The sequence below is a fragment of the Tursiops truncatus genome, chromosome 11 (assembly GCF_011762595.2).
Source record: "Tursiops truncatus isolate mTurTru1 chromosome 11, mTurTru1.mat.Y, whole genome shotgun sequence".
NCBI classification, from domain to species: Eukaryota; Metazoa; Chordata; class Mammalia; order Artiodactyla; family Delphinidae; genus Tursiops; species Tursiops truncatus.
Window position 1 is genome coordinate 78,839,073 of NC_047044.1, and position 22,848 is coordinate 78,861,920.

Sequence of the window (22,848 nt, forward strand, 5' to 3'; positions counted from 1 at the left end):
GGGAGGGAAATGCATGAGGAAGGGGATATGGGGATATATGTATATGTATAGCTGATTCACTTTGCTATAAAGCAGAAACTAATACACCATTGTAAAGCAATTATACTCCAATAAAGATGTTAAAAAAAAAAAAGATGAAAAAATTTTTTCTCATTGAAAATGATTCTGCAAATCCAATATCTAAAAGTAATAAAATCAATGAGACAATGGAGGGAGTCAGCAAAGAGATAATGACTAAGAATTATTATGCATTGAAGAAACATGAGTTTCCTTTTTAATTGAAGTATAGTTGATTTATAATATTATATTAGTTTTAAGTGTACAGAATGGTAATTCAGTATTTTTATAGGTTATACTCCATTAAAAGTTATTACAAATTAGCGACTATAAATCCCTGTGCTGTACAATAAATCCTTCTTCCTTATTTATTTTTTACATTTTAATTTGTATCTCTTAATCCCATACTCCTATCTAACCACTCCTCCCTTCCCTGTCCCCACTGGTAACCACAGGTTTGTTTTCTCTATCTGTGTTTCTGTTTTGCGTATACAGTCATTTGTTTTTTATTTTAGATTCCACATATAAAGGGTATCATATAGTATTTGTCTTTCTCTTTTATGCTTATTTCACTGAGCATAATATTTTCTAGGTTTATCCAGGTTGCTGCAAATGGTAGAATTTCATTATTTTTTATGGCTGGTAATTGAAAGAGCATTCCAAGTACTGAGAGGAAATATTTAAAGCAAAACGAACCCATAGCAACACACCTTTTTGTGAAATTAAGGAATTCAAAGAATAAAGAACATTGTAAAAAGCTATCAGAGAGAGGAGACTTTGACAAAAGAAGAAAAACTGAGAAAACTTAGGGCACTTTCCTTGAAAAGTCTTAAAAAAAGACTGAAAAAAAAAGTGATCAAATCAAGAAATTAGAGAGAAAAATAAAATACACCTAAAAAACTAGATGGAAGGAAATGATAAAGATAAAGGCAGACATCAGATTAATTAGAAAACAAAAACACAGTATATAAGATCAATAAAAATCAGCAGGTGGTTATTTGAAAACTGATGAGTTAGGCAAAACTTAGTAAGGCTGATTAAAAAGGAAACAAATCATAAGTAAGCAATACTAGGATCAGAAAGGGATAACTAAAGATAAGTTGGCAATGTCAAAAAAATTACAGCACAGTTTATATGAATACCATTGAATTAATCATTAAATAAATTGAATTGATCATCAGTAGCCTCCCACAAGAAAACATAGGCTCAGATAGTTTTACAGGTGAATTTTCACAAATTATCTTGAGATAAATAATTTTATCCTATACAAACTTTCCCAAGTACAGAAAGAGGTAAGAGATGTATACAGCATTTTATATACAAGTATAATTTTGACACCAAAACTAGACAAGGGAAATACAAGAAGATACAAGAAAATAAAATTATAGCTCTATTTCACTATACTTGTAAAAATCCTAACTAAAATATTACTAAGTAGAAGTCATCAGTGAATATTAAAACATTATGTCACATCCAAATACCATTACTCTCAGAAATCAAAGGATAGCACAACATTAACAAATTTATTAATGTAATAAATCACAATTAGAAATTAAAAGAGAAAAACATGTTTCTTTGAATAAATACAAATATTTGATAGTTCAATGTACATGTGTGATACAGAACTTAGTATAGAAAGGAACTCTCTTAGTATAGAAAGGATGAAGTTATCCATTAAAGAGTTGCAATAACAACTAAATTTAATGGTGAAATTTTAGAAGTTTTTCCTACAAAGTTAGGTACAAAGTGGAATTCTCAATGTTGCCACTTGTATTCAACATTCTACTGCAGTTTCTATCTAATGCAGGAAGACAAGACATGGTATAAAATGAGTAAAAATTAGAAATGAAAGGTCAAAGCATCTTTATTTGTAACTAATATGATTGTCTGTGTGGTACAACCAAGAAAACCTGCCAACAGATTTTTAGGAACTAAGAGAATTCCACATTACTACTCATTAAAAGATAAATGCAGAAAAAAATCATTATTCAAAAATGCAATTGAAAAATAATTTCCATTCACAGTTGCAACAACAACTTAAGGTATCTAAAAATAAATAACAAGAGGCATACAACATCTTTATAAGGAAAATTACAAAACACTACTGAAAAAAGTAAAAAGAAATGAAGGAGTAGACATGTAATATTTTCATGGTAAAATTCATGATTGCAAAGATGTAATTTTGACAATTTTAATAAAGAACAGTGTGAGAGAATTGCCTTATCTAAAGTCAACACTTTGTGTAAAGCAATAATATGATAACCTACCCTTGCAGGACATCTGGTCCTGCCCAAAACATCCATAGACAGTTGGTCCATAAGATGTTTGGTCCCCGCCAAAAGGTCCTTGATATTTGGTTCTGTCCAAAACCAGCTGTCCATGAGCAAATATGCTCAGGGACATTCTGGATAGGACTAAACTGAAAGGATCTTTTGACATGGTCCAAAAGTCTTATGGACATTTTGGACAGGACCAAATGTCTGCTTACCTAAACTGCCAGGGAATTGACAAATAGACAATTGGATCAGAATAAAAATCCTAGAAAGAGACTCACACATTAAAAAATGATTTTGAAAAAAAGAAAAAATAGTGCTCCAATGTCCTAAATCCCAGATCCTGTATAATATGATTGCAATGCCAAAATTCATGGTTTCACATACAGGAAAAGTTTAACTTCTTTTTGAGACCTCAGAGAAATAATGGCATCTTTTAGTCTGCCTCAAGCTTGCCTCTCTGAATTCTTTTGACACTGCTAAGTACCTCTCCTGCTTGACACTTTCTCTTCTTTTACTACCATGACAATATACTTCCTGGCCCTAGTTCCTTCTTGATAGGAACTTCCTTCCTTACTGGCTACTTTCATCATTTACCTCCTTAAATAAGTGTTTATCAGGATTCTAACTTCAGGAACCTTCTTTCCTTTGACTAAGTTCTTTAATCCCAGAACTTCAGCACCTCATTCTCAATGGCTCTCAAGGTTCTTTGCTTTCAGTAAAACTGAGGCAGAATTAATCAAGTTATTAGCAGATGGTTATTAAAAAGTATTTCTGTGTTATATCACCATGTGATATTTGGCATTAAACTCAGGAGTTCAAAATAAGTGTTGCTGCTGTAATAAAGTCTTTCATTTGCTTTTTTATGAGAGCAAGTTTTCTCAGCACTTACAGCTATAACAATAAACAGAGAGGAATAGAAGAGATGCTGAACACTGCTCACTTTAACAGTAAATAATAATAGCACACATAAACTTACTGGAAAAACAAAAAGCCCTATCCATCTCAAATAGAAATGTGTTTCCAATAAAATTTTAACACTTAAAATTTTTTCCAAAATTTATAATATATTTATAGATTGATCAATTTTGTAATAAAAGTAATTATAGTAACTCAATCCAAAAGAAAGCATTTGGAATTTAAAATCTTATGTCAAAGTAAATTTTTAAAAATAGATTTATGTACTTATTTTGGTTGCAAAGAGATATGATAGAGTGAGCAATAAAATGATATTAAGTCTAAAAACATTACATTAGAAAACAAATACTGTGAGTAAAGTGGAATAGAAATATAAATTCAAGGATAGAAAATTCCCACTACTGGAAAGCTGCTTGTTCATTTGAAAAGAGAAAAAAACTTAATGGATGATAGTGTTTATCAACAAACTATGCTTTTAAGATTCCATTTGATTAATTTAAACATCATCTAAAACATCGATGTTAAAAATTATCATAAATTACATGCTTGGAAACTATTTAAACTTACGTTGAAATTCTTTAGATGTCAACTTGAAAGTGTGTCAGAGGGTACATTGTTTTTCCAAATATTTTTAGGGAGGGATGAGAAAAATGGTTTGAGAACCACTGCTTTACCTCACAGGCCCAATTTACTACTGGTGTCCTTAGTCTTTCACTGCAGCCTTGGTAGCTTTAAGTCTATATCATAAAATCTTGTTAAATTAAAAATTTAAATTCTTTTCACTGTAGAGTTAAACTGTTCTCTTTAAGCCAAGAGAAATATGGACATCACATATTTTCTGTGATTAATTCTAGCTTTCCATATTTTATTCCCCTTTTATGTGAATATTCGTATTTTAAATTGCAAGATGGCAAATTCATAGAAAATAAGTATCTCCATCAAAGCACACACACCCTTTTAAGCTCTGTCTATTTGATGATTCATAATGAGCATATGCTTGTCCATCAACTATGATATTCTGGCTTCTGGTTTGTACAGCCTCAACTAGCTTGTCAAGGATGAGTGCAAATGTGGTTCCTCCATGAAGCCTTTTCCTGTGCTCTCAGGCAGAGTCAATCATTTTTTCTAAGGAGCTTCCATAGTATATGATTCCCTCATCCATCATGCTCAGGTCTAGAGCAGTAAATATACAGTTGATCAAACTCACTTCAGTTGTGAGTTCAAAGTCAATGGGAAACCTAACCTGGAAGAAAGATCCTGGAGGCAAAGACCACAGTCCTGGACACAGCTCGACTAAGGATGGCTCTTGAAGGATGCTCAGCTCAGCAGGCCCTGGAATTGTCACGTCAGACAACTTTTCCCATTGTGATCATATCTAGAGAGGAGTTCAAGTGAAGAGAAAACAGTAAAAAGGCAAAAGGAATAGGAACTGAACAAAGTAAAGTGTCAGTCATTTTCCATCGAGAGCAATCCCACAGATGATGGAGGAGCCATTAGCATACTTCATCTTGTAAAGCCGTGTTTGTTTACTCAGACCTGGCAGCTTTGCATCTTTGGTGAAACTTGGTTTAGAGACGCAAAGCCGTAGAGAAACTTTTCATCTTGTTACACAGCCCATCATAAGACTGACATTTTCTGTTCTGTTTGCTATGGGCTGGTGGGTGGCTTTAATTTGGTTTTCCCTCCAGTCTCAAAGTCCCAACCTTTGCCAAATCAAGAAGCAGGCAGGGAGGGGATGAAGGGGGAAAAATTCATATGCACTTGAATTCACCAAGTGATCTCAGAAGTAACTTAATATTGGTTCAGGTTGTCCATGTCTTACAAATCAGTTTCATTCTGTGGCTTGTTTACACACCACTTCTTGTGTGTCTCTAATAAATTAACATCTGCTGAAATGGTAAAACATACTGAAGATATAGTGAATGGTCTCCAGGCTATACAGAGAGGCCATTATTCTAAGAGGAAGTAGGAAAAGCAATCATAAAATTTTGAAAAATTATGCAATAACTTTGTACTTATTGCCCATCTGTATTCATTACAATGATCTACTTCATAGACATATAAATAGAATGTGAAAGTAACAGATCTGCAGTGTGCTGTAGACATGGCTCTCAACTGCAGTCAAAGAAATTCAATTAGAGCCTTTAATAAAGAAAATTCCAAAAACACCAAGCATTTGTCTGTATATCTCTTTATGCTGTTCTGAAGTTACTTAACTTCCTTCCCGTCTTTCCCTTTCTCTTCTCAAAAAGTCTCTTTTGTAGAGAGACAAGAAGGCAAGTTAGAACGGGTTTACTGGAGACATGCGTGCATTTGTGGCATCATTCTCAAACTGCTTTGAGCTCTCTACATCACATCTTCCGTAAGCACTTAGTTGAGCTCTAGCAGGACGACATCATGCTGAATATTCTCTAAAGAAAAGGACCACACAGATAAGACCATAAAATTGCCAGGGACTCTAAACAGGTTTTACAACAAGCGCACTGATCGAAAGGGCTTAACCAAGATGGGTTTTAATCATATTTGGGCATTGGAGAGTTCTCAGGTTCAAAGGAATGGTTCTGTGTTTTGTTTAGTTTTGGCAAAGCTCTCTTTTCTTCAATAATCTTAGAAAACAAAGCCAAAAGAGTGAGTCCATGTTCAATTTTGTTTCAATGTTCGTGCAAAATATACCACCTTGAGGAGGTCTTTTTCTTACAATTAAATCTGCATATTTTAAAGCATATTTTGAAGTGGACCATGCTTATTTGAACACTTACCCTTTTGAATCTAAACCACTTTAAATTGTGCTGGGAATCATACAAACTGATGGTTGTGAAAAAAAGCCATGTTCCAGCTGTGTCTTTTATTTTTTCAAAGCTCAGTGTCAAAATATTTAGCATCACTGTTGTTTTAAATTCAAAATACAAAAGTAATAGTTATAATGTGAAGCAAAACTGTGGCTGAGAGCAAGATGGGAAACTGACCACCTTTCCAACCCAGGAGCCAACATGTGAAGGAAGATGTTAGACTAACTCAGACTCATTCAATACACAACTGCGTCATTGTTGCCCCACCCCCCCGCCCCTTTTTCCTTCTCTTTCCTCTCATTCCTCATTTCCTTCTCCTCTTCCTCCCTCTCCTTTCCCCCTTGTATTTGCCCATCAGCAACCTTTGGAAAGTCTGCCTGATTCCCTGGCACAGTGGGCGTAGGATGATTTACTATAGAAAGATAGTTTCCCTCTGATAACTTACAGAGGTGCCGGTCTCTTGGAAAAATATCCCATTGAGAACTTTCAAGATTTTGTCAAATCTTTATAAAGGAGAAAAGAAAGGGGAGAACAAATCTCTGTTTTTCAAATACCACATTTTCTTTTTTTTTGCAGAAAAATAAAAAATAAATATACATAACTAGTGAAAATATGTTAGCCAGTTGGAGTTGCCAGAACATTATGCAGTACATCACTTAATCACATAAACCACAATGCAGGGGAAAAAACCTTACCCAAATATGCTATTTAATAATCACTGAGGGTCAGAAAGAACCCACAAGCATCCCAGAATCTGTGTCCCTAGCTTACCTCCGATATGGAAGGGGGTGGAGAGATAATGGGAGCACAGTATGTGTTCCTACTTGCTGTTTACACGTCTCTGTACAGCATCTAGCTATGAAGCCAGTTAAGGAAGGAGTTGCAGTCTGGACCCTTTTCCTCATTTGAAAGATTTGTAGTAGCCCCTGAATGGCTGTTGTTTTTTTTTTTTAAATTTGGTTTTGCTTTACTTTACCAAACATTCTGAGAGTTTGTCTCAGAAAGTGGTAAGTCTTGAGGGAATTTTTGAATGAAGAGTAAAAGAGGGAAATTTCAAAATATGTTTGTAGAACATAACCTTGGAGATGATGTAGCAGCGTGGGAATGGGGCAGGGAGGAGAGTGGGGAGGGCATGAGGTAAAGAAGCTGCAAGGAAGCTGGTCAAAAGTTCACCCGGCCCCCAAAAAAACCTTTTAAAAAGAATCTGGGAGAAGAATCCCCAAACAAGAAGGCTCAGAAGACATTTGAAAATCAGATGTAGGGGGAGGGGGCAAACCTGGCAAACAGAAACCAAGAAGAGAAGTTGGCAGGTGTGGATGGGGTGAGGAATGTGCAGTTTGGGTGGCAGGGAGACACCCGCACGGAGATGGTTATGGCCTTCTTGCCATAGTATATGTTTCACGTACTCAAGTCAAAAATTGGAAGTCTCTAGGGTTTATCATGTAAAGGCACACTTGAGGAAAACATAACATTCTGTATATTTACTCACCAAAATGTTTGACTCCATTGACTAGTGTGGGTCTGTTCTCTTCTTTAAGGATCCTGCAGAGTGACTCAGATGACCTTATTCAAACTAATAAGCATCACTTTCTTCCTCTATTAATTCTACATCCCTTTGCCTCTTAAACATCATGCAAAGGGAATGTGACATTTTAGAAGGTGTTGTGCTGACAGCCCCGAAAACTGAGGCTCCATCTAACCAAAAGGAAAGTCTATGCTAGAGCTGTTAAATGTTCTCTCTCCCTCCCCCGTGTCCTCCACAATGTGCTTAACCCAGTCAGGTTGGGATCATGGAAGAATTCAAATGCATTCACTATCAGTAAAGGTAGATTTCTGGGCTTCCCTGGTGGCGCAGTGGTTGAGAGTCTGCCTGCCGTTGCAGGGGACACGGGTTCGTGCCCCGGTCCAGGAGGATCCCACATGACGGAGAGCGGCTGGCCCCGTGAGCCATGGCCGCTGAGCCTGCGCATCCGGAGCCTGTGCTCCACAATGGGAGAGGCCACAACAGTGAGAGGCCCGAGTACTGCAAAAAAAAAAAAAAAAAAGGTAGATTTCACTGTAAGTATTATTTCTTCTTTAAATGTCTGTCCATGTAATTTTTGAGGACAAGGGCATTGTCTTACTCATCTTTGAGAAGATAGTACTGAGTAAAGCACAGTATCTGGTACAGTGCCTTAGAACATAATAGGTTCTCATTAATTGCTTATTGGATAGGTGGAAATTATTTGTCTCCTAAAACTAAGTATCAGGAAACAAAAGTATATCAGTGGAAAACTTCAGAGTAGAAATGTTTGATTAGGCTCAAGCAGTTTTCTTTCTCTGAAAGAGTGTAATGAGGACTCCAGTCTCTTCCTCTGAATAGTTTCTGGAGTTCTTTGGTCAAAGCTCTTACCATTTTGGCGGTACTCAATTACAACCTCATAAAAGTAAGCAATCAAACAGATCCTCAGGCTTTTCTCCTGACGCCTTTGGAACAGGCCAAATCAAAAGCAAGTGTGTAATGTTGTAACAAAAGTTTCTATACCATATTAATTCTTTACCTTTATGTTGCAACAAATTCTCTATTGCTGTGTTTTTGTGATAAAATATTTTCATTTTTATGTAGTCAAATTTATTGCCCTTCATTATATGGTTTATGTCTCTGGTGCTTTGTTTAGAAAGGTTTAAATGCCAGAGATTTATATACATATTGACTTAGGATTATTCTATTGTTTTTATTATTCCACGTTTTACATTCAGTTTATTTGGAACTGAGTTTGATGAGTAGTGTATAGGAAAATATAACTTTCTTTTTTTTTTAGCATCTTTATTGGAGTATAATTGCTTTACAATGGTGTGTTAGTTTCTGCTTTATAACAAAGTGAATCAGTTATACATATACATATATCCCCATATCTCTTCCCTCTTGCGTCTCCCTCCCTCCCACCCTCCCTATCCCACCCCTCTAGGTGGTCACAAAGCACCGAGCTGGTCTCCCTGTACTATGCGGCTGCTTCCCACTAGCTATCTATTTTACGTTTGGTAGTGTATATATGTCCATGCCACTCTCTCACCTTGTCTCAGCTTACCCTTCCCCCTCCCCATGTCCTCAAGTCCATTCTCTAGTAGGTCTGTGTCTTTATTCCCATCTTGCCCCTAGGTTCTTCATGACCATTTTTTTCTTTTAGATTCCGTATATATGTGTTAGCATACAGTATTTGTTTTTCTCTTTCTGACTTACTTCACTCTGTATGACAGACTCTAGGTCCATCCACCTCACTACAGATAAGCAGTTTCATTTCTTTTTATGGCTGAGTAATATTCCATTGTATATATGTGCCACATCTTCTTTATCCATTCATCTGTTGATGGACACTTAGGCTGCTTCCATGTCCTGGCTATTGTAAATAGAGCTGCAATGAACATTGTGGTACATGACTCTTTTTGAATTATGGTTTTCTCAGGGTATATGTCCAGTAGTGGGATTGCTGGGTCGTATGGTAGTTCTAGTTTTAGTTTGTTAAGGAACCTCCATACTGTTCTCCATAGTGGCTGTATCAATTTACATTCCCACCAACAGTGCAAGAGGGTTCCCTTTTCTCCACACCCTCTCCAGAAGGAAAATATAACTTTATATAAGTCTTCCCTAAATAGTCAGTTGTTCTAAAGCTACATATTAAAGAACTCAAAGGTCATCATTTACTAAACTCCTATCTAAACTTGAGTCTACTTTTGGACTTTGCATTGCAGAATGATGATTTTCTACAAGACTGGGAACATTGCCTTACAATTTTTTTGTACTTTTAGGAACTGCAACAATTCTTAGTGTTCAGTAATCATTGAATCAATAGATAAATTCTCCACTTCATTTAATCAATCCATCAGACTTGCTAATTCTTCTGTATAAATATCTCTGGAATGACTTCTTTTCCTTTTTTTAGCCACATTGCCTGCACTCATTCAGTCTCTAATAATTATGTCCTTTTTCCCATGCATCTTACACACAACTGGAATAAGGTTTTAAAATGCAAGTCTGATCACTTAACTTCCCTAATTAAAATCTGTAAATGACTACCCATTTCATTTCATGTTCCATACCTTCAAGGGCTGCCAAGGCCCTGAGCTCAACCAAGTAAAATTAATTGTGGTCTCCCAAATATGCCTCATTGTTTTGGGCTTTTTTGTTTTGTTTTGTTTTGTTTTTTGTTTGTTTTAATCCTTGCTTTTGTAAAAGTTGTACAGCTTGGTAAGTGCTATGATAGAGGTATGGACAAAGTGGATTAAAATGCAAAGGAGGATTCTTAGGGATAGAAAGGTAAGTTTTGGAAAGGTAAACAAAAGCACAGAGGTATGGAAGAGCACTCATGTGGTCCCAGAACCACAAGTCATTGAGAATGACAAGGGTGTGGGCGAAGGTGGAAGATGTGAACAGGGTCAGGATCACGAATGCTTTTGTATGTCATGCTACAGATTTTGAGTTTTTCCTACAGGAACGTGGAGTCAAGTTTAAATGGGGGAGTAACTTGCTTCCAGGTTTTTTTGCAAAAAGAAAATTTGATAGTAGCCTGCAGGATGGATTGACAGAGCATAAGTCTAAAAGCCAAAAGCCAGATTAATAATAGATGCTTCAATAATATAGGCAACATACAATAAAGGCTTGAGCCTATGCAATAGTGTTGAGAACCAGAGGAAGAGACACATATAATGTTAATAAAGAAAGTCCTATAAGATTTTGGGACTGACTAGACATGAGGGTGAATAAAAAGAATAACCAGTGAGTAATCTCTCCACTCCCTCAAATCTTCCACTTACCAGCATTCCTGGCTTGACCAGTTGGGTAGATGGTGATGTTCTTTACTAAGACAGAGAATGCAGGAAGATCTGTTTAGTAGATTGCTGGGCAGTGAGGAAGAAAGGAGAGACAATACACTGATCATTGGACATATGGAGAGTTTCCAGAAGGGAGTTGTCAGGAGTATCAAATGCTATGGAGAGGGCAAGTCAGATGCAGAAAAGTGCCCATTTTTAACTTAACAGTTAGAAGGTTTGGGTATTCCTCCCAGAATCTGGGAAGAAGAAAGGAGTGACTGTCGGTACACTCTTCTCTGGAAGTAAGCTTAGCTGTGAAGGGATGTGGATAAGCAGATTGGTGTCTACAGGAAGCACCTGTCCTGCACCTTTGATTTTTGCCATGACATTTCTGAAAGTCAGTATTGTCTCCCAAGCCGGAACATAATGTCTTTGAGGCCAGACACTGTGCCGTGGTTTCCTGGATGACCACTTGGTTCTCAAAGCCCTAAAATTTTACAAGTTTCTAATCCTCCACAGTGTCTGTAATTATCCTGGTACTCAGGCAGTAGCATTCAATTAAATAGTTGTTGAATTGAATACTGTGGATAGGTGACTCACAACACTGAACTGGATTATTCAAAACGTCAGTACCTCCATTTCCTCTTCATCAACAGCAATTACTACTGGAGTTCTTTTAATAGTAAATTGAACATGGAAACATTGTCCTTGCTGTCAAGAAATGCTCACATTCATCTCCTTAATGAAAAGGCCAGTCTTCCTTCCTTCCTAGAAATGTTATGAAGAGTAGTGAATACACGGGGGCTAGAGCACGCATAGGGCACTAGGACTTAGCCAATACATAACATCTCCCTTCATATATTATGTGCTCTGGGTAGGTATAACCACGAGTCAGCTAACCACACGAGATGTTTTTAGGTCTGGCAAGTGGGATGGAAAGCTTGCTGCACCAGTCTCCTCTGTGAGTGCCTGCACGCTTTCTGGTTTCAGGCTGGAAACGTCCTGTGGTGTGTCTGGCCTGGCCAAACCCAGGAAGTACTGAACTTATTAAAATTGAAAAACAAACCAAAGATGTTTGGAACCTCCCAAAACACTCACGTTGTGTCTGAGGGTGAAGGCTTGGATTCATTTCTGATTTGACGTGAGCATCATACATCAGGAAAACACAAACAGTGCACAGTAAGTTTACAAAAGGGCTACACCCTTGCCTTCGGTCTTATGACAGTCTCGCAAACCAGCCCCTGTCCAGGGCCTAGAGGAATTTCACGAAGCCTTCCCTCTTCTTTCGATTCCGATTCCTTTTTGTGAGGTTGCCATAGGAATTTGTGTTTGTGAACAATTTTTAGGCAGTTTGACGTGAACATTCTGAGTCAGGGCTGGGAGTACCTTGCCCTGGGCTCCGTCAACCTGTGGAGGCTGCCTTTTTTCTGGCTCTGTATTTGGATGAATCTGGCCTGTGGTGGGCCCTGGAGCAGCCCCCAATCTAACCTATTGCTTGTGAAGAGCCGGACCACCCATGGGTAATCCTCTAGTATCTGTGAATGGGTAATCAGGAGTTGGCTCAATCAAGCTGATGACCAAAAATGAACATAATGGTCAGGAATGAAGCTTCCGGAACAACACACAAGGGTGTGTTTCCCTACAAATTATGTTTAGATCATTGAAAAGAATTATAGAATTATCTAAAGCTGGAAGTAACTAGAGCAACTATGTAGCTCCACCCCTTCTTTTTTCTGCGTGAGGGAAGTGAAGCACAGAGATTTTTAGGTGAGTTATCCAAAGTCAACAGCTGTTAGTGACACAGCCAGAACTAGGAACCCTGAGCTGACCTCCTCTCTCCTTTTCTGTTCTAACACACACACACACACACACACACATACACATTCCAGGCAAGTTGTTTTAAAAATAACTTGTAGTTCATTAGAGATTTACAGAAACCAGCTCTTTAGTCTATAAAAAGACATTTAATGTGTGGATGGTCTCTTTAACTTAATCCTGACATGGCCAGTTACATACAGGATTTGCAATTTCTGAGCAGTAGATAAATTAACTTACATAAGATTATAGGGGTACTCTAAGGAGGACAAGGACTGAGAACTTCTTCATTGAAATCCAAAGGAATTAAAACATACTGATTCACCTGAGGTGACCCTGTTTAAGGTCAAGCAAAAAGGGAGATGGGGGTCACAGATAGAATTCACCTGAGACAGAATCTACCATGATGGTGTACAAGTAGAGAAGCCTGGCATCCAAGGCCTGGGAAAAAGAGAGATGCACAAATGAACATCTCTGGCACAGCCATTCTAGAGTCAGCTTGTACTGGGGAAGTGGCTGGGCTGTGGAACCCACGGAACCCAGGACAGTTTTGATCCAGAATGCTCCTAGCTTAGTGTGCCACAGAGAAAAGGAGCCGCCTTCTAAACACCGTAAGGAAGTGCTACGTACTGAGCAGAGCTCTATTTCAGTGGCAGTGACCTGAGCACAGGACTGCTATGGAGCCACATTTCTGAGGGCAGCCAAGGTTAGTGGAAGCACCACACCGAGCTGTGGCTTTAGCTTTCACAACCACAGCAAGTGGGTGCCAGGGACTCTCTAAGCTTGCAGTTGCAGAGCCAGGACTGCTAGGATTTTAGGAGGCAACAACAAGATTTGGCCTTATTAATGGTGCCAGCAACAAGTGGGAAGAGGGCATATATCTTTATACTATGGGTTTAAGTCATGCCCCCTTGTCTCTAGGTTCAGTGACAGCAATTATAGGCAAGCAGGTTGTATGGATGACCTAGTATGGGAAGTAAAGACGGATTCCTTCAGCCTCAAATGGGCCCATCTTCTTTTCACCTCATCTAATTAGGGGCAATCTGAGTTGGCTCCTTGGACATGAGTAAGAATCGGAGGAGATTCTTGGGTGTGTCCCAGAAAGCAGGTGGGAGAGAGGACTGTTCTTCTTGGGATGACACTGCCCAATGACACTGTGTGTACTCCAGACTATTCAAGCAGGTTGTGCCAGTTTAAATGTTCTACTTAAGGTCATGACATTTAAATTCAACAGATTCTTATTTCTTCTCATTTAAAACCTGAATAACATGTCTGAGCTCATTATGAAGTATGGTAACCCCGTGCCTCTTCAAGAAGTTTCTTCCATTCTTACAAATGATTCCACTACATTTCTTCAACAGGATTCCAATCCCCCAAAAGCAACAGGATTCCAGTCCCCCAAAAGCTTTCTTCTTTCTGCACTTGACACTGTCTCTAGTAATAAAGGGAATTCTTCTTTAAACCAATTTAAATACTCAGTACAGCCCCTAGCACCTTGAATTTGCAGACGGAGGATGATAAGAAAGAGACAATATCCAAAGAAAGGCCTGTGATAGATGTTAAGCAAATTCATCTAGGGTTGAAGTCAGGAGACCTTTTGCTTACAGCTATGTTTCCCTTGTAGGTGATAAAATCATTTCCCTTCATTAGAATTCCTTTTCATAAAAGTTTTTCTTGCCTTGGTGAAGAAAAACTATATACTTTATTGCCTGTGACATCCTTCTTAGTCTCAAGTATCTACATCAAATGTCATCTCCTCTGTAAATCTTTCTACAAAAACCTCATTTCCCCACCAAAATTATGTATTTCTCTCATTTTTTTTTTTTTTTTTTTTTTTTTTGCTCACCATGAGATGCAATAACAGTGTACGTGCATCTCTTTCCCCTTTTACACAGTTGGTTTCTTGAAGGCAAGGACTGTATCTTATTCATCTTTATAATGCCAGTATCTCCCAAAGAGTAGATATCTTTAAAAATCTTGTTGAATTTAACTGAGCCTACATAATATTTCAAAAATATAGAATTAGTTTTAAATTTCAAGGATCACCCAATTGGCTGGGAGTATCTGCCTTAGAGAACCAGTAAATTATTTAGAATATAAAGATTTTGGGATGTAGCAACTCAATGGTTTATTACTCTGGGAATTGGAAAAATCACCATTGTTACATTGATCCTGTTTGTCACCTAGAAAATGAGGATAGTATCTGCCCCACCTGCCATATGGGGTACCTGTGTGGACTAAAAACACATTCTGATATATATGAGGGCATTTTGTAAATAGTAACATGCCACTTACAATTATTAGAATTATTTTTATTTTTCTCATATATTTTTATAATCCTACTTGTGACCACCTCATTATTTCAGTCTTTAAAATATACAAAGGCTAAAAACTCAAAGAAAATTAAGTTTATTTTATGTATTTTACCAACTTAATGCTGATATTTTATCTTCTTAAGTTAAAAAGTGTTTAATTTAAAATAATAATATTTTAAAATTTAATAAGATGGGTTGCAATCTATTGGCAATATTTCATAACTTCAGTCATAGCTCAGCTGTTGTCTGAAAATTGCTACATGGGAATTTACTCTTTTCAGCTGGCAATGTTACAGAATAATAAAATCAGTGTCTTCAGGATGTCATCCAAATCCAACTTTCTCCTTCTGCATAGGGCTGCATGACTGTGATATAGTAGCTTGTTCTTCTGTAAAAACCTCCAAAGAATGGACTTCTATGCTATTACTTTAAAAATCTAGTATTTTCTCCAACTCTTACGTGACAAAGCTCTTTACTTGTAGCCCAGATCCCCAGATATGAAGTTCATTTCTTCTTGTTCTAACTTCAGCTTAGATGCCAGGGAGCTGCTGCCTTAAGTTGTTCATATACTAGAAGAGTGTTAAGCAATTGACCCAAACTTTATAATACAAAATACAAAAGAAATAATTAGATTCTTTTAAATTAGCCCTTTAAAAAAACCCTCATTCTGTTTACTTTTCTTTGGAATTCCCTCTATTTCTTCTGGAGCTGTTGTAAAGTTATGGAATTTGAAATGGAACATAATACAGTTAAAATCATTCTACTGTTTAGTGAAATGAACATAGCAATGGAGAAGGATATTGGCCATCCAACCTAAGCTCTGCTCCACAATTACTGCTTTATCCCAGAGAAACCATTCTACCTCTTCAGATCTCAGTTTTTCTAAATGTCAAGGGTGCTGATTGTACTGGATTCCTCCCATTGCTATTGTTCAATGATGGCCCAAGAGTAGATAGATGGACATTTAAAAAAATTCCAAGATGACATTCTTCCTGGGACACCCAGAACATTTCTAGGTTAATTCTTTCCTCTGTGAATGAATGAATGAATGAATGGGTATATAGGTAAATAGGTAGGTAGGTGGGTGGATAGATAGAAGGATAGGTAAACAGAAAAGAAAGTATTTCAAGAGTTTTTTAAACACACACAAAAAAGAAAAAATCCCTGGCAGTTATAAATAATTTAGTGGCTATATAAACATTATTTTCAAAATTATGCACAGCTTCATGTTGAGTAGTCAAGCACCAAGTTTGTGATAAGTTTGAGATGATGGAAGATGTGATTTCATCAGGAACCATTGACAATGAAGTTTGAAAATTATATGCATCTGTAGAGGAGTTGGTGTCCAGAAAGAGAAGAAAAGCAAATGTGTTCAATTTCACATCTACTTCAGATTTACAAGATTCAGCTAACAATAAACAATAAGCAGTGATGTCTAGTTCTATCACAATTGAAATAATATATTTTTAGAATATGCACCCTCTGCTTCAGGAATTTTATGGTTAGTAAGTTTTGGTTGTTATAATATGCAAATAATAGCTTTTAAAGAAAGGGATGGTTTTAGTGATTTGAGTATAAGATGGATGGCCCTCCTCTAGGACATGTTCTGGAGGACCTCAAATACAATTCCTTGAATCATGTCTCCACTGCCTTTAAAATAAAGTTCAAAGCTTTCAATATGGTGCAGAAGACAATGTTTTGATTATTCGCTTTCTTTCCATGATCAATTTTCTAAACTTGTAGTTCCTGCAATACCCCATATGATTTCATGGCTCTGAGCTTTTGCACACTCTGTTCCCTCAGTTTGAATGCCCTCCTTCCAATCCCTTTGACATCCTGATACACTACTTGCTAGCCTGACAGGACTGAGATCTAGCAATATTGCACTCACTGACTCATTCATTCATTCATTCATTCAACAAATGTGTTTCAAGCATTTGTTATTCCCAGATAAGAATGCAGAGGTGAATTAAATCCTCTGCCCCTGAGCATCTTACATTATAGGAGAGAGACAAATACATGTAATTCAATACATTCAATAAAGTATTAAAAAGACTGAAATGAGGTTAGGATAAAATGTGGGCTGAAAGGAGGGAGTGATCAATGTTATCTGGGGAATTGGAAAGAGAAAAATGAGGTGTTGCATCCAAAAATGAATGTGTTTACCAAACAGACTTTAGGGAAGTTAAATGGAGAAAATTTTAGGCATAAAAGACATTAGGTGTATTAAGAGACATATAATGAGTTACTATCATTAGATTTTGGTGATTGGGTTATATGAGAAGTTATGTGAAACTTAAGACTTTGTCTTAGGTGCTTGGATTGATGGTCACACCATTCACTGGATTAGGTAACACAGACCAAGTTTATTGTGAGGAGAAGTAGATACCTTTACTTTTGGACATGTTGGGGTGACTTTAGCACATTAAGGTAAATATTCCAGCTATAGACATTGTCTAGAGTTCAGAAGAGAAATTTCTTCTAGTAATAAAGCCTTGAGAATTAATATATAGGTAGTATTTTACACCATGGCAGTAGAAGATACTGAGTCAGGAAAGCTTGCAGAACGAGAATAGAAGATAGTCTAGTCAGAGTCCTGGAGAGCACCATTATTTAGGAAGCAGACAAAGAAAGAGAAGTTATGAAAAGACACTTAAAAGGAATAAACATAAATAGGAGGACTGGGTGGAAGGGTATCTAATAAGCCATAGGAGCAAAACAATTCAAGAAACCCAATATTACTAAAATCATAAATGAAAGAAGGGACATTACCACTGACCTCACAGAAATATGGAATGTATAGAACAATTATATGCCAAGAAATTGGATAGCCTAGATAAAATGGGCAAAGTTGTAGAATGACATAAACTACCAAAAATGACTCAAGAGATAAAAAATTTGAATAGATTTATAACAAGTAAACTTGTTAATTGAGTTAATAATCACAAAACTTCCCACAAAGAAAAGCCCAGGAACAGATGACTTTACTGGTGATTTCTACCAAATGCTTTAAGAAGAATTAATGTCAATTCTTCACAAACTCTTCCAAAAAGAGAAGAGAGGGTAACAGTTTCTAACTTATTCTATATAGTCAATATTACTTTGATACTAAAAACAGACAAAGACATCACATGAAAAGAAAACTATAGATTAATATCCTTTATGAATATAAATAAAAAATTTCTCAACAAAGTACAAGCAAATTGAATCCAGCAGCATATAGAAAGGATAATACACCATGACCAAGTGAGCTTCATCAGGAATGCAAGGTTGGTTCAACATATGAAAATCAATTAATGCAATTCCCCATATTAACATAAAAGTCAAACAACATACGATCAACTCAATAGGTACAGAAAAACATTTGACAAAATCCAATACCCTTTCATGACAAAAGTACACAACAAACCAGAAACAGAATAGGAAACTTCCTTAACCCAACAAAGGGCCTCTAGAGAAAAACCCACAGCTAACATAATACTTAATAGTGGAAGCTGAAACAGCTTCCAGCTTTCTCAGAACAGAAACAAAACAAGGATTCTGCTCTTACAACTTCTTTTCAACATGGTATTGGAGTTTCTAGCTAAAGCAATTAGGCAATTAGACAACAAAAAACAAATAAATAAAAGGCAATGGGATTGGAAAGGAAACTATCTCTATTTGAGGATAAAATGATTACATATGTTATATATACATAAAATAATTTGTATTTCTATACACTAGCAATAAATAATCTGAAATAAAATTAAGAAAACAATTCCATTTACAATAACACTAAACACAATACAATACCTAGAAATTAATTTAAATGAGAAGTGCAAGACTTGTACACTGAAAACTACAAAATATTGTACTGGAGGTTCTAGTCAATTATATTTTAGAGAAATTTTTAAAATAAAATAAATTTTTCTTACATTTACCCACTTGTTTACTATTTCCACTGCTCTTCTGTTTTGTATAGATATAAATTTCCAACTAATATCATTTTCCTTCTATCTGGAGTACCTTACCTAATTTTTTTTATAGTGCAAGTTTACTGGGGATGATGTTCCCAATTTTTTTGAATCTTAAAAGGCAAAATTATTTATTTTACCTTTAATTTCTAAAATATATAATTACTGGCTGTAGAATTCTAGGTTAACTTTATTTTGTCATCATTTTAAAGATTTTCTGTCTTGCATAGTTTCAGACAAGAAATGTGATAATTTTTTAGAGACACAGACATAGAGAACAAATGTATGGACACAAAGAGGGGAAAGTGGTGGTGGGGTGGTGGTGGTGTGATGAACTGGGAGACTGGGATTGACATGAATACAATAATATGTATAAAATGGGTAACTAATAAGAACCTGCTGTATAAAAAAATAAATAAAATTAAACTAAAAATTTTTTTTTTTTTTTGTGGTACGCGGGGCTCTCACTGCTGTGGCCTCTCCCGTTGCGGAGCACAGGCTCCGGACACGCAGGCTCAGCGGCCATGGCTCAGGGGCCCAGCCGCTCCGTGGCATGTGGGATCCTCCCAGATCGGGGCACGAACCCGCGTCCCCTGCATCGGCAGGCGGACTCTCACCCCTGCGCCACCAGGGAAGCCCTAAACTAAAAAATTTTTTAAAAAGAAATGTGCCAATTTTTAACCTTAATCTGTATATAATGTATCGTTTATTCTGACTTGTAGCTTTTAATTTTTTTCTTTATTAGTAGTTTTCAAAATTCTGTGTTTATCCTGTTTAGGTTTGTTGAGAGTCTTGAATCTGTAGGTGTATAGTTTGTATTAAATTTGAGAAATTTTAAACTATTGTTTTTTCAAATATTTTTTCTTTCTCTCGTCTTTTGGGTTTCCAATTACATATGTTGCCTCCCGCAGGTTACAGAGACTCTGCTAAAAGTTTTAACCCTTTTTTCCTCTTTGCTCTATTTTGGATAGATTCTACAGTTATATTTTCAAGTTCACTGATCATTTCTTTCACAGTTTCTAACTTGCTTTTAATCTCTTAAAGTGAAATTTTAATTTGAGATATTGTATTTTTCATCTCTATCTAGAAGTTTCATTTGGAACTTTTTAATATTTTTCACTTTTCTATTCATTATGTTTATGCTTTCTTTTCAATTCTTGAACCTTTTTAAATAGATGCTTTAAAGTACTTTTCTTTTAGTTCCTTCATCTCTGTCATTTCTGGATATGTTTCTTTTGACTAGTAATATATTACATTGTTTCTATTTTTTCCTGTTCATATGTCACATTGTCCTGCTCCTTTGTATGTGTAGTAAGTTTTTATTAGATTGTGATTTTTATGTTTTCAAGTTCTGGATTTTATTGTATTTCTTAAAGAACATTGGCTTTTGTTCCAGCAGATATTAAGTTACTGTGATCAAGCTATCCTTTTGAGGGTTGTTTTCAAGTTTTTAAGAGAAGATCTGGAGTAGCTTTGGTCTAATGGTAGTTTAGCCACACTACTAAAGCATGGCTTTTCTGGGCTCTCTACTGATGGCTCAGGTGTTTAACAAGGGCTCTCTCATCTGGTGGTTAACTAGAATATCTCCCATTCTATGACGTATTTATCTTACATCTTTTCAATCTTTTTTTTTTTTTGACCTAGTCTCATAGGGTTTACACTATGCACATGCATAATATTGAGCCACCATCTAAAAGGGACTCTTATGCAGATTTTTGGAGATTTCTCTCTATTTATCTTCCCTTTCTTGGACACTCTTCTAAAAATGCCAGGCTCTTCAGCTTCTCTGATCTCTTTTCTTTATCTTCTTAATACAGCAAGTCTGCCATGTTTTGTTTAGAATCTCCCCAGCTGCACTGAGGTCCAGAAAAAGCCTCTAAGCAGAAACCCAGGGCAATTGTAGGGCTCACATCATTCACTTCTCTGCTTTCAGGAACCAGAGTCTTCTGTTGTCTGTTGTCCAGTGTATGAAAACCATTTCCACATGTATTTTGTCCAGTTTTCTAGTTGTTTACTATAGGGAAATAAACCCAATCCCAATTATTCTATCATAGCTGAAACTCACTAATTAAACCTTAACACTGTCTTTTGATTATATCCCACAAGTCATATTGCTGGAAGAAAATTTTCCATGAGTCTCTGACATTTCTTGTATGTCTTGTGAGAAAGGCACTGATTGCCCTTTGTTTCCAGCTGTATTTTTAAGGGTGTTCATGTAGCAAACAGTCTTGAAATATAGAGTTAATGTCCCTCAGACAAAGGGCAAGTTTCCTTACAGCTTTGGAAGACCCCTTCTGCTGGAGCAAATCACAGACACACTTCTCTTTAAAAAGAACTGAGTTCCTTAAGCTCAGGGCCTCTGTCTTGTAAAGAGCTGTGTTTACAGGCACCTTCTGGCCCTCTTCTCTATGGGAACTGTGGCTTGAAGAACTAGTGCAAAAAAGCTGGTATCCTGTCTATTGCCATTGCTGTCAATAATAAATTGTCTTTTGTTTCTGACCCAGGAGTGTCAGGTCTTCTATTAGCACCCATGAAACTGTGGTAAACTAAATAGTTAGTTTTCAAGTATGGTAAAATCTTAAACCTTTCATGATTTTTTGATACATACAATACTTGCTGAATGTAACCATTTACATTTATATTGGAGGAGATAAAAACAAAATAATGGTAACTTATAATAATAGCTAATATTTATTTAGGGAATACTTTGCAAAAGGTGCTTTTACATAAAATCATTCCCAAAATACAGCAAAGTAAATTTTTGTTCCCATTTTTCACACTAGAAACAGGTTCAGAGAGGATGCGATTTGGGTAAATCTAAACAGATAGTAAATAGTAAGCCAACATTCAAAGTTAAGCTTTTCTGTTCTCATTCCAATGTTATGAAAACCCCTAGTGCTACATAATTATAACAATATTAACATAAAAAACATATAATTGAGGTTTAAATTATGTGGTAGACTAAAATAACTATAGAAATTTAGAAGAAAGGGAGTCTGGTGCCAGCTGAATTCTTCGGAAAAGACTGACTGGAAGAAGAAGAACAAAGTAACCCAAGCTAGTGTCCAAAGACTAACACTTAAAGGCATTCCTGTGCAGGTCCCTATAAATCCCACAGCCCACAGCAAAGATGTGTTATTTTCTGCTTTAAAAAATGAGGATATAAATGACAGCATATCCATGAAACACATTGAGTTATAATTCCTTGTTCTTCACATATACAGCTCCTGAGAACACCCATACTGTTCATGATTGGACTGCAGGTTGACAGAGGGCATTTCAGTGGTTATAAGCACAATGGGACATACTTCAGTCTCCAAAGGTACCATGAAGATATGGGAGTGGTTCTTGGTGAAGGATTTGACAAAATAATTTTTTCTTTTAATTCTCACCTGGAAAAGTAAATAAATAAGGAAAACCTTTTATCAATTAAATACTTAATTTTAATAACCTTTTTAAGGTTATTAAAACTTTATTAAGATTTATAAAATCTTAATAAGTCATTTAAAACACTCCTACATACACCAGAACACTGGAAAGAAAATCTGCCCTCTAAAATTCTCTGTCCTCCAAAATCCTAAATCTAACATGACAGAACTCAAGGAAGAACACAGGAGCTAATAGGGTCCTACAGATCACAGGGCCCTGGAAGGGGTAAAAGTAAGAAATTGACCAATACTTTGAACAAGTTCAAGACTCAGTCTTAACATTCTATCCTAAATCTGATTTTTTCCTCCAGAGGGCCAAGTGAAAAAGAGGAGGAAAATATAAGAAATATCTCAAGCTCGAATGAGAACACAAAAAAATTTTATAAACACCTAAATTTGACTAGAAGAGAAAAATAGGTATATCTTGAACAGTATTCTATAACCAGAAGCTCTTTGGATCTGGTCTTGAATTCTCTGGGAATCTGCTAGGGAGAAAAAAATCTCATTCTTCC